Source organism: Elephantulus edwardii, unplaced genomic scaffold (genome assembly GCF_000299155.1).
Source record: "Elephantulus edwardii isolate Elephantulus edwardi_28Jun2011 unplaced genomic scaffold, EleEdw1.0 scaffold00077, whole genome shotgun sequence".
In the NCBI taxonomy this organism is placed as follows: domain Eukaryota; kingdom Metazoa; phylum Chordata; class Mammalia; order Macroscelidea; family Macroscelididae; genus Elephantulus; species Elephantulus edwardii.
Genome location: NW_006399827.1, coordinates 6,619,708 through 6,632,888, shown reverse-complemented (window position 1 = coordinate 6,632,888; position 13,181 = coordinate 6,619,708).

Sequence of the window (13,181 nt, the reverse complement as noted above, 5' to 3'; positions counted from 1 at the left end):
AACCCTATTTTATCCTGCACCATCCTCATACTTCCTGACACACAGCACCCATTGCAGCAGTTACCGTATCAATCTACCTGGTTGAGGGCCTTCTTCTCTTTCACTGACCCTCCGCCCTTCTCCAAAGAATAGCACCTCCTAGCAACATGTTCAAAGTACGTGCGGCGAAGCATCATCATTCTTGCCTCCAAAGACCATTCTTGCCAGCTGCACCATCTCCAAAACATATCTGTTCATTCTCTTGGCTGTCCATGGGATATTCAGTGCTCTTCTGCAACACCACAGCTCAAAGGCATCAGTTTTTTTCTGTCATCCTTACTCATTGTCCAGGTCTTGGATGCATAGCAAGTAATCGGAAAGACCATGGCCTGAATCAGACACACCTGAAAAGTGAGACTTTAGCTTGGCACACTTGGATCCTGGAGGGTGTTTTTTGATATGCTTGAAAGCTCGGGGTAAGCTGTTTGGGCATGTGTTAGCAATCAAGTATAATCTGATTAACTGTCTCTGATTTCATTTAAAATCAGGTGTGAATGGGAAGCTGATTAACTGTATCTGAGCTCATTTACAATCAAATGTGGGTGGGAGCTGATTAAATGTCTCTGATTTCTTTTACAATCAGCTGTGGGTGGGAAGCCTCTTGGCTAGACAAACAGGATCTGGTAAGTGGGCCTTTGAATTTGTGGGCCTGGTATTAGTTGTGATCAGAGAGAACTTTGTCCTAACTTGAGGTTGCTGTGATACTGAAATCTGTGCCAAATGCCAAAGAGTTTCCCATCGTGGATGGTGTGAAGCTCCCTGATTAAGACAGACTAAGAAGCAGGATGAGCCATCTACTTCTTAAATAAAAGCCTTTTGAAAACTCTGTAAACACTAAACAAAGAGGATCTAAACTCGTTATTACTAAATTTACTGACTATATGTACGGATACATAGTCCATACATAGAAGGAGAATTGATGCCTTTGAGCTGTGGTGCTGGAGAAGAGTATTGAGGGTACCATGGACTGCTAGGAAAACAAACAGATTCATCCTGGAAAGGGTCAAACTGGGCTGCTCCTTGGAGGCAAGGATTCTAAGGCTCTGCCTAACATACTTTGGACATGTTGCAAGGAGGGACAGGTCCTTGGAGAAGGACATCATGGTTGGTAGGGTGGAGGGACAGCGCAGAAGGGGAAGGCCCTCTATGACGTGGATTGATTCAGTGACTGGGGCAATCAGGATGGGTGTGTCGGAGACGGTGCAATTGGCACAGGACAGAGCAGAGTTTAGGGATGTTGTACATAGGGTCGCTATGAGTTGCAAGTGACTCTATGGCACATAACAACAACAACAATGGACTGATAACTGACAATTTTTCTTTCTGAAATTTTTGTGAATATGAAGGCAAGTTTCCTTTGTAATATTTGTCCCCCACAATTTATGCCCTCCTTATATGAATCTGTAATTTCACTCTAGAGATTGCTTGTGCCACTTCCATCTCTTTATTAGACTTTACCTTAATTGTTGGTATATTGCCTATTTGTTTTTGTGTACCACTGAGACAGAACTAACCAATAGCTGATCCTCCGACAGGTTTTCCTGAGGTGATTAATCACATGGGAAGAGGTTGTGCATTCTTCTCCCATGGAGCAGCTGGTGTATTTGAACCACGTGCCTTCAGGATTGCAGTGCAGTTTCTTGACACTAGGCCACCAATGCTCCCTTGTTTCATTTTCTTTTTAGTTGCTTGCTTTTGTCTTCTCAGTTCTGATTCATAAAGACTTTCCATCAAGTGTCTGAGGCTGCATATCTTTATTGGAAGACACTGTCTATTTTTCTCCCATGGAACTCTTGGTTGATTTGAACTGCTGACCTGCCAATTAGCAGCACAACACAAACACATAATGATGTCCCCTTGTTGTTTTCATTTTCCTTTTAGTAATGACTAAAAAGAGTTGGTGGTCTAGTGGCGAGAAGATACACTACAATCTGGAGGCACACATTTCAAATCTTCCAGCTGAAGTATGGGCAATCTCTTATGCAATTTACTGTTTCTGAAAATCTGCTGGAGGGTCAGCTATGGGTCGGTTCTGACCCAACAGCACACAATAACAACAATCACAGCTCCTTTGCTTTGATTACTCATGTATTTCTCTATGTTCTTAATCATCTTTGTAATTAGGCACCACCACTTCTTTGGCTGATAGTATATGGGGGGCGGGGGATGCAAGGCTCACTCTAGGAAAACGTGAGAGCTGGTACATAACCTTTCGTTTATCTTTTCTTCTTACTAGCAGTTTTTGAGATTACAGCCAAACTTTTCAAAATAGCCTATATCAAAGAGTATTTCAAGCAGACCATGCACGCTGTAAATCCCATCTTCCAACTCATATCAAAACTTGCACGAAGAAGATGTAAATCATGACTATGTTAATCCAGAAAGGAGCATTACGTGCTGTGTTGAAATCTACCAGCTGCTGTGCTGGAGGGAGATGGGGAGTCTCCTTTCATAAAGATTTACACACTGGGACAGTAGATGCAGGGTTGCTGTGAATCAAATTTGAGTCAACAGTAGTGAGTTAATATTAGCACAAGGAGCAATAATGGTGCTATGGTAGACCATTGAGCTGCTGATCAAAAGGTGTTTCTTCTTCTATATGGATTTAAAGTCTTCGCAAGCCTATGGGGCAGCTTAGTAGCTAGTAGATTTGAACTGCTACTCTTTCAGTTGGCAGCTAAGCTTTAACTACTTCACCACTAGACCTCCTTACCAACATCCCAGTGAACCCGTTATTTACTATTTTCAGTACCACATTCAATATCTGGTCATAAGATTTAATGGACAACACAAATAGCAAACACATATTTTAAGCCTTTAATTTCAGCTTGGCTTGCTTCTGAAAATTAACAGTCGAGATTTTAAATGTCAGTCAGATCAATACACACTCATAACTACCTTTCATAAGATGAATTTAACTCTTGGGTAAATATCAATAAGTATATATATTTTCTCCATTTCTTAAAAAAATTAATTCTGTGCTAATGTTCACCTTTATTATAGAAAGGCTTTCACAATGAAAATGTTATTCTTCTCAGGAAGAAAAAAAATGTCACAGCACCTTTGGTATTTGAAATGATTTGTGTATTATTGTGACTTATTGCTGGTGTTGCCAGAATTCCTTTGGTCATATTTTCCCCATGTAACTAAGGAGACATTTTCCCACTCACTCATCTGCTGAATAAATGGTCATTCCTCTGGTGACATGAACATCGTAATTAGCAATTCAACATGTCTTCTTTTTTCTAAAATCAATTAATTATGGCATTTGGTGGTGTGTTTTACTCCACTTAGAAACATTCTTCCTGCTTGATAAATAATGGTTTAAAAAACATGAAACTTCTAGGTTTTTCTATGATTTCTTTTTACTTGCATTTAGTACAGGATTTTGCAAACAATATAACATTTTAACATTAACATTAATAATCTGTCTACAAATGATTATGCATAAGAATTAAAAAATATTTCATGGTGGAATTTCTAATGTTTTTAGAGTTTAATGTCTTATTTATTAAATACTTATTTCAACTCAACTCATTGCTGTCAAGGTGGAACCTGGTTTTTGGAGATCGTAAATTGCATGAAAGATTACCCATCTTTTACATATTTGTTTGTTATTGTTGTTTTTAGGTGCCATCAAGTTAAATGCATATTAGATGCCATTGATAGTGTGGCTCTTCATGGCCCTATGACAACAGACCTATGTCCCGTGCCATCCTTGTTATTTCTGATACACTTGAGCGATTGCTGGAGTCACTGTGCCAATTAATCTTTTTGGAGATCTTCCTCTCTTTCACTGACCCTCTACTTTTCCAAGGATGATATTAATTTCCAAGGAATAGTCTCTCTTAGCAACATGTCTGAAGTATGAGAGTTGAAGTTTTGCCACCTTTGCCTCCAAGGAGCATTCTGATTGCACTTTTTCCAAGATAGATCTGTTCATTCTTTTGGTAGTCAATGGGATACTCAGTACTCTCCTTCACAACTTAAAAACATCAATTCTACTCTATCATCTTTGTTCATTGTCTAGCACTCAGATACAATAAGTGATTGAAAAGACCATGTCCCTAATCAGACATACCTTAGTCTTCAAACTGACATCATTGCTTCTCAGTATTTTGGGGAGATTCCTGATAGCAAACTTACCCAAAGCAATACGTGTCCTGATCTCCTGGTCCCAAGGGTGTTGATTGACAATCCGAGTAAGATATAATCATTGACAGTTACAAGCTTCATCTACCATGATGTCTTCTATTGGCACAGTGTTAAGGACCTTGGTTTTCTTGATCTTGAGATGTAATCCATATTAAAGAATGTAGTCCTTAATCTTCTGCAGTGAGCTTTTCAAGCCCTCCTCACTTTCGCCACAATTTGATCTCTCTTTGAGATAGGCTATTTTGTCTGCTTTTGAAATTGTAATTTTAGCAAAAGTTTACAGAAAGGATAGGTTTTCATTCATTTGTTGCTACACATTTTTTCTCACCCCCTCCTCCAACTCATTTTGTAATGAATGCTTTGTTCCAGACTGATAATTGTCTTATACATCTTAGTCACAAAAGGAAAATATTGCATAATCCCATTGTTATAACAAGATGGACATAGGGCAGGAAACAAATGGATAGATCATGAACCCTATGCTGGAATAGGAGAGAGGAAGAACTATTTGAAAGGAATGGATATAGGCTATTTTGAATTGTTGGGCAACAATTTCAAATGTTACTGGTAAGAAGAAGGGAGAAACAAAGGATTAGAGTAGCTCTGACTTATTTATCCCCACAGTGAGACTTGTCTTTCCCCGCATAATCCATCGGCCAAAGAGATTATGTGGTGCTACATAATTGCAAAGATGATTAGAAATATAATGACTAATCAAAGCAATGCTAAAGGAAAAAAAACCCTAAAACTTTATCTCATTGTCATCAACTTGATCCTCCATAGGGACCCTCCTTTGGGTTTCCAAGGCTGTAAATTTAAAGGAGCCTTCCTATCTTTCTCCCGCAGAGAATCTGTTGTATTCAAACCATGTTGAATGTGAAATCTTTGGATTAGCAGTGTAACTGTCTATGCACTATACCAGAACACTATACCTTAACATTTTTCTATGCCCCAAAGATGTAGAACTCATGATACTGTAAATCACACATGAACATACACACAAATACAACAAACACAATACCCCAAACCCAACCCAGTGCCCGTGAGTTGCTTTCCTCTTGTGGTGACCCTCAGTTGAGCTTCTGAGACTGCAAGTCTTCACAGGAAGAGGCTAGGACATCTTTCTTCAGTGGAATGGCTGGTGACATGGAACCACTGTGTTTTCAGTTAGCAGCTCAACATGTAATTATACCACCAGACATCCTTGGATGAGATACGTGTAAACTGAAAATAGTGTAGTGAATATCTGATCATTTACATAGGAGGAAAAAAGAGGTTAGACTTAACATCCTTTAAGGTAGGATAAGTTATAAAAGAGAAAAACAAGGTCGGAAAGAGCTGACGACTGAACTAGTTATTAAAGAATGAGAAAGATGTTACCATACAGAAAGAATAAATGAAGTTTTGTATAGCACCTAGGGCAGAGAGAATAAAGTGTGCATGTTTCTTAGAACGCGTACAGACTGGCAATGCCATGGGTCAGCTTACACAGGAGGTGTGGGGAAAGATGAAGATTTTAAGATTGGAGAGCGGGAGTCAGACTGGTCAAGTCAGAACTATACATTTCTCATAAGGAAAATAAACCAGTAAGGATGAAAATCCCTAAGAGGTTTCAAAACCAGTTAGGCAATAATTAACAACATTCAGTTTTTCGTTATTGGGACACGGAATCATTCAGGAACACACTCTACTATTTATCTCATCTTTAAAATCTATTAGTGAAAAATAATAACTCGTTTTGGACAGTTGGAACCCCTTTTAGCTAACCCTCTGTTGAGTTTCTGAGACTGGAAGTCCTGTGAGAAGAGATTTACCATCTTTATCTCTTGGAACCATTTGTAGATTTGAACCACCAGAGAGGCACAGCCTTTGATTAACAACACAGCCCCCATGGACTCTGCCACCTGTATTCTGTTAGGTGATAGTTTTAACTTGAGGTAACAGAGGTCTCACCAGGTGGTGACTAAAGGTGTCTGTACACTTTAAGATACTAATTCTATGTATTGTGAGTCCCTACAAACTGACTAGCACAAAGGTTATTACATGGTGGAGAATGCCTTCTGTTAGTGTTTTTGACACTCTTGAAACTTTCCACTTGTTCTTTTCCATCTGGGTGCCTCGTTACAGAAATACTTTCTACTGAGTCACCTGTGATTTGGTGGGAACAGGGACACCTTAGCAACTCCTATTCCGTGCTTCCTCTTCTTATTTGTCTTGTGTTATTCTCCTGGTGTGAGGCCATATTACCTCATTATTCATCACTATCCCTTGGACAGTTGATTCCCCCAGATGCCTTTGATATTGAGGGCTTTCTTCCCATCACCAAACTCTCTGACATCACTGTCAATTTTTTTCACTGAGGGGTTTACTAGGAAAGGCGCTTTTTCTCCTGGGCAAAGCAGACGTGTTTTATATGACAATCATTTCCTTCGTAGAGGACACAAGCATTTATGATGCTGTGGAAGGGCAGGGGGAAAACATAGTTTTATATAGTCACTCCGAGGCTAGGAAGTAAATCTACCATCGTAGTGTCCTTAATTCATAATTGACTGTGTGTGTGTCTGTTTCTTTTCACAATCAACTGCTTCTCCAATTATCAGATTACATGATAATTACAGATAAATGTAAATTTCTTTTCCATCTGATTTTTGGGCTCCAGTTAAAGCATTAGATATTCCTGAGTACCTATGTCATTATTTCTGTAGTTTCTTAAAAGTTAAAATAATGTAAGCTGTCTTAGCAGAAGGTATTAACCTGCTGTACACAGTGGCCCATTAAGCTGTAGTCTAGGTAACAGACTTTACAGATAAAACACCTCTGATAGTTCCAAAATGACTTCCGAATATGATATCTTAAGAAATACTGATTAAAATCCCACAGTATGCCGGGTGGTGTTTCTGTTAGGTAAGATGAATGCTACGAATCTTCACCTTCTCCAGTAGATCACATCCGGGGTTAGAAAGTTCAAGGGTGAGAGGAGTGCATCTCATCTGTGATTCAAAAGAGTCCCAGGAACACATACATTTGAACTAATGAAGAAAACTATATTCTCATCTAAACAAGGCAGTATTTATCATTTATAATTACAAAGAACAAATTTTAAACATGGTGGCAATTTTATGGTCTATCTTTTATGCTTTAATTTTGGGAACTTTCCATACTCCATATAATGATGGTAGTGAGGTCAATCACGCAACATATTTTTTCCTTTAAAAGATGTAATATATAACACAAATAGGTTTGGTGTGCTGATAATCTTCCTTTTCAAAGAATTCTGATTTGTAGCATTGTTGTTGTATAGACACCCTCACCTTTCAGCCAGTGGTTGACTTCAAACTACGTCAAACTACCAAGTAGCATAGGACATGTGAAATTGGGAAGAGTTGCATAGAAATAGCTCTACAAAGTGATAGAAGCTTGCTGCACCAATTCACTTCCAAAAGTGCAGTCCTAATACCTTGTTTTCCCTTGGATATAAAAATTGGTCCAGAATCAAGTATATTAATACCCAATACGACTGATAAGACAGGTCTGTAAAGGATATGTGAGTGCTTGTGGGGAGAATGTCATAGTTTCTGTGGAGGTTCTGACTGTGAGAATGAAATAGACCTGAAGCTTCAAATCCCCTATTAGGAGAAGAAAGTTTACACAGAATTAATATATAACTAATAGTGGAGCTGTTATGCGAAGAGAGTTCTGTTGACAGTTGGAAATTCTAGATCTACTTTTAACTGACCAGTTTCAGCCCCTGGGGACTTTATGATTATATAAGCAAGTGACTTCAATTTTTTTTTTAACATAAGCTAATCTAAGTTGGATATCTGTCACTTGCAAGCAAAATAGACTTCATCCTCACAAATAAAGTGTCTTAGAATAGGAGATTTATGTTTTCTATTTCAAGAATGAAAACTGTGGAAGTCTTCAGGGACCCAGAGAAGGATGATAGCGCCTTCCAGAAATAGAAAGCATTCATGAGAAAATCTGAAACTTCTTTAGGAAGTAAAACAAAATGAGGGCCCACATGAGCACAGAGGAGAGTAGCTTAGATTGAAAGACTCTAAAAACAGCATCAGCCAGGTAAGCAGGACAAAGCCTGTATGCCCCCTGGCAGCAGGGGGGGCTTCTTTGTCCCCTTGTATCAACTTTTTGTTTTGGTGCTAGTAGCAGAGGTAAAGCTCACTCTACCCCCAAAGTCTGTCCTTTACACTACTCCAAGAGTTACCTTACAGTCAAACATCTGATAACACCCTGGTAAGGGCAAATGCTTTCATAACTTCTTACTTCTAGATGAAACAACAAAATAAAAATTCTTTGTCATGTGTCTGGCTTTATGGCCCAGCCTTTTCCTGACTCTTTAACTCAATTATGTCATCACTTCAAACACTGGCATTCTGATACTTTTTCATCTCCTAGTGCCCTTGATAGACTGTGCTCATCAGTGATTCTGGACATTTGTATGTTTTAGTTCCTTCACCTAAAAGGCGTGCACTCTGTGTCTGTACCTAGTAAACACCTACTCACAATCTGTGTCCAAGCTAGAGAATATGTTTCTATTGAAACCATGTCTGCATCACTCAGGTGGCCTTCATGACTTCTACCTCTGTTCTCCTTTACCACATCTGTTTCTCCACTGTAGCAACTACCAGTCTGTTTGCTTATTGAATTTTTGTTTATTTAGTTATGTAGTTTTTAGATGGATCATCATCAGATTGGAAGCAACTTAAGACGGATACCTAGTAAATTTAGAGCCATTTAAGTATTTCATCTGAAGAAGGCTAATGAGCACATCTCTTTAGCTTGTCCAACATGATGCATTGATGCATTTTCTCAGACTGTATCCTAGCACCCACTCATTCATTGCTGTTGAGTAAGAATTGGTTCACAGTTGACCCTCTAGTGAGTTTCTGAGACTGTAAATCACACCAGAAGAGATGACTCATCTTTTTCTCTCTTATCTTTTGTGGATTCAAACTGCTGGAAAAACATGGCCTTTGGATTGACAACACTACTCCCTGCAGATCAGGCCACCAATGTTGACCAATTTAATTATAGACTATGTATTATTTGTCGAATACTCTGCTAGGATGTACAAAGATTAGGAATGCACACTTCAATGTCTTTAAGATACTACATTCTGGAGCAAATAGGAAGAGAGAGAGAGGCAGACTGAGAGAGAAACAGGCAGATGGATGGCTAGATACTTCAGCAGGAAATGGCCTTGTGCCTAGAAGAGCTGTAGAAGAGAAACTAGCACTTGAGTTGAGTCTGTAAGGAGAAGAGAGGAAAGTCATTACAGGTCGATAAAACTATGTGGATAAAATCCCAAGCAAATGCAGGATGCTTGCAGTGTGAAGAAGGCAGAATGGTGGGGATATTATGTTATACTTGGCTTCATACCCAGCATATAGTTAAACCCACTACTGTTGAATGTTGAGTACATTACAACTTGTAGTGACTCTTCATCAAGTTTCCAAGCTATAATTCTTTATAGGAGATAATTACCCATCTTTCAGAGCAGAATGTCTGGTGGATTTGTGCCACTGACAGCAGCAGTCTGGTATGCTGCTACCAGGGCTTCATGGTGTATAGTTCAAACTCTCCGACTCATTTCTGTTAAGTTGGAATTTTGTATAACTGACTCTCCAGCAGATTTTCAGAGACTGTAAATGACACAGGAAGAGATTGCCCATCTTTTTTCCTGTGACATATAATTGTTGAAGTTGAATTGTTGGCACCTAACAATAAGTACTTTGGAAGCAGGAGTGGCATCCACTTCCTAAACAGCATACCTCTTAAAACTCTATGAACTTTGATAAATGATGATAGTTATAGAAAGGCTTCAGGCCTTTTGTCTATAGGATTGCTATAAGTCATGCTTGACTCAACAACAATCAACAACAACAACAACTACAACTTATAACAACCCAGTGAACAACAGATCTACACCATGGTCTATTCGTCATCATTCTCAGTCTCTGATATGCTTGAGTTCGTTGTTAGAGTCACTGTGTCGGTCCCTCTAGTTGAGGGTCTTGCTCTGTCTCTTTGACCCTCCACCTTTTCCAGAATGATGTCTATTTCCAGGGACTGGCCTCTCTTGCAACATGTCCAAAGTATGTAAGACAAAGTTTCTCCCTCCTTGCCTTTAAGAAACTCCCTGGCTGCCCTTCCTCTCACGTAGACTTGGTTGTTCCTTTGACAGTCTACGGGGTTTTCAGTGTATCAGCTTACGATCAGTATATGCCTGGTGATTGAATGAATGTAGGGTTCATGGGTAAGAGTGGTAGGAGAATTACGTAGAAGGCAAATAAGAATATTAATGGAAAAGCTCTTAACGTGTCAGATAAGGGGCTGATACTTCAATCAAACATCAATAAGGCTCTAGGGGTTAAGCCTAAACTAATAGTCAGTCACATTGCCTAGGTTTGAATGGTGGCTCTGTCACGTACGAGTTTTGTAATTTGAGGTAGGTCTAAACCTCAGCTTCTTTGTCTATAGAATGGTAAAAATAGGTGAGCTCTGGTGGCCTAGTGGCAAGAAGCTGCACTGCAATCCCAGAGGTGCATGGTTCAAATCGCCCAGATGCTCTGCTGGAGAAGGAGGAACAAACTCCTTCTGTACCAGTCACATCCAGTTTGATAGTATTCACACCAAAATAATAATAAAAAAAATGGTGAAAATAACTTTACCTACCTTGAATGACTTTTGTGAAGATTAGCAGTTAAGCATGTACATTTAGCACAGAACTTCATAAAATGTGAGTTCATGATAAGATTTTAGACCTGTAATTAATTCTTTAAATTTTGGAGGCCTTTTAAGAATTTTGAGGTAGAGAGTGACAAGGGCAGGTTTTGTTTCTTGAAGGTGTTCAGTGGATGTTTCTATATCCCTAGGTCTACAGAGTATCATCTTCCTTGATTTCTCCCACCACCTCTCTCCCACCACCCACTCCCCACCCCCTACCCCCGGCCTCTTTTGATCTGGGAAGAAAAGGTAAAATTCCATGAAAAGTAGTAGTGATTTCACCAAGAGGCCAAAGGCATGGAAACGTACCAGTGAAGGCCCAGGACTAGACAATAATATATACCACGGGTTTCAGAGAATGTTTAGCCCTGGAGGAAGAGAACAACGGCTTCATAATGACTGAAGTAGGACCCTTAGGAATGAGAGTTAGAAAGGCTAGTATTAAATCTCAAGTTTATCCAGATATAGAAAAACAAGCCAGGGGAACTAGAGAAAATGGAAATTTGGCTAGATGGCTAAAAATAGTCACCAAAGGAGGAAAATATATTAAAATGTATAGCTATATCGCTGCTCCTGCTTTTGCCCTCCACCCTTTTAGGGACCCGTATTTTTTCATCTGGGTTAAGGAAAACACTAGATAAAATAATTGGCTTGAGGACCAGCATTGAAGCAGGCATTGGGTTTTCTAACCACCTTTTACAACTCTGACTTTAATAGTTTAATTATGGATGGAGTTTTAACAGCTTGTGTTATGGTCATGTATTAAATATACAAGTGTCACTACTCTCAGGAACTGTGTTTCCATTGCTAAGGGTTGGTCTGTGGTATGGGTTACATCTGCACATAAAGAAAGTAAAATTCATAGCAATGCAAGCAACAGGTAAACAATATCATGATAAAACTGAAGCGGTCAATGATTTCATTCACTTGGTTCAACCTTCCAGATCCATGGAAGCAACTAGACATCAAACAACAAGACATCAAGTGATACATTCACTGGAAGACTCTGTTAAATGCCTTTTCAAAGTCTTAAGAAGACATGCTTTTTATGATCAGGATGCATGTGGCCTAAGCTGTGGTGTTTCAACTGCTTCATAAGCATGCAAAATTTGGAAAATGAACAAAGGAGACACAAGAAGTATTGATCTATTATAATTGTAGTATTGACAGATAGTATTGACTATATCATGGGCTTCTAAGGGAACAAACAAATCAGTCTTGGAGAAGTGCAATCATAATCTTTCATAGCAGCAAAAATGGTGAGACTATGGCTTGCTTACTTTGGTTATCAGAAAGAGCCAATTGCTAGAAAAACTATTATTTTTTAGTAAAAGAGCTAAAGAAAAGCAGAGAGGCCCTCAATAAGATGGATTAACACAATAACCACTACAATTGACTCAAATATACCAAAGACTATGAAGACAACTCAGTACTGAGAATATTTCTTTCTATTATTCATAAGGTTACCACCAGTCAAAGCCAACTCTGTATCAACTAACGGTGCACACTACCCCGTTTCCATATTTATAGACTCTCTCCACACCATAGCAATCCATCACTCATCTGTCAGTTTGCTGTACTATGGTGACTTGCTTATTGCTGTGATGCTAGAAGCTCTCTGCCAGTGATATTTCAAACACTAGCATGGCTACTCATACTAGGCAGGTTTCAGTGGTGCTTCTAGACTAGGACAGACCAGGATTAAGACAGCAGGACTGGGCTATCCATTTCTGAAATAATGGAGCCTTGAAACCCTACAAATAGCAGAGCATTGTTCAATGTAGTGCTGGAAGCTGAGGCCTTTGGATAGGAAAGTACTGAAAAAAAACCCAAACCAAACTAAGACAAAACCAAAACACTATTGTGGAAGGAGCTTTCACCTCGAAGTATGTTGTTGTTGTTGTTATTTGCCGTCGAGTCGCTTGCGACTCATAACGACCCTATGTACAACAGCCCTAAACTCCGCTCTGTCCTGTGACAATCGCACTGTCTCTGACATTCCCATCCCAATTATCCCAGTTGCTGAATCAATCCACCTCATAAAGGGCCTTCCTCTCCTGCACTGTCCCTCCACCCTCCCAAGCATGATGTCCCTCTCTAAGGACCGGTCTATCCTCACAACATGTCCAAAGTATGTTAGATGGAGCCTCAGAATCCTTGCCTCCAAGGAGCCACCCTGTTTAACCCTTTCCAGGACAAATCTGTTTGTTTTCCTAGCATCCATGGTATTCTCAATACTCTTC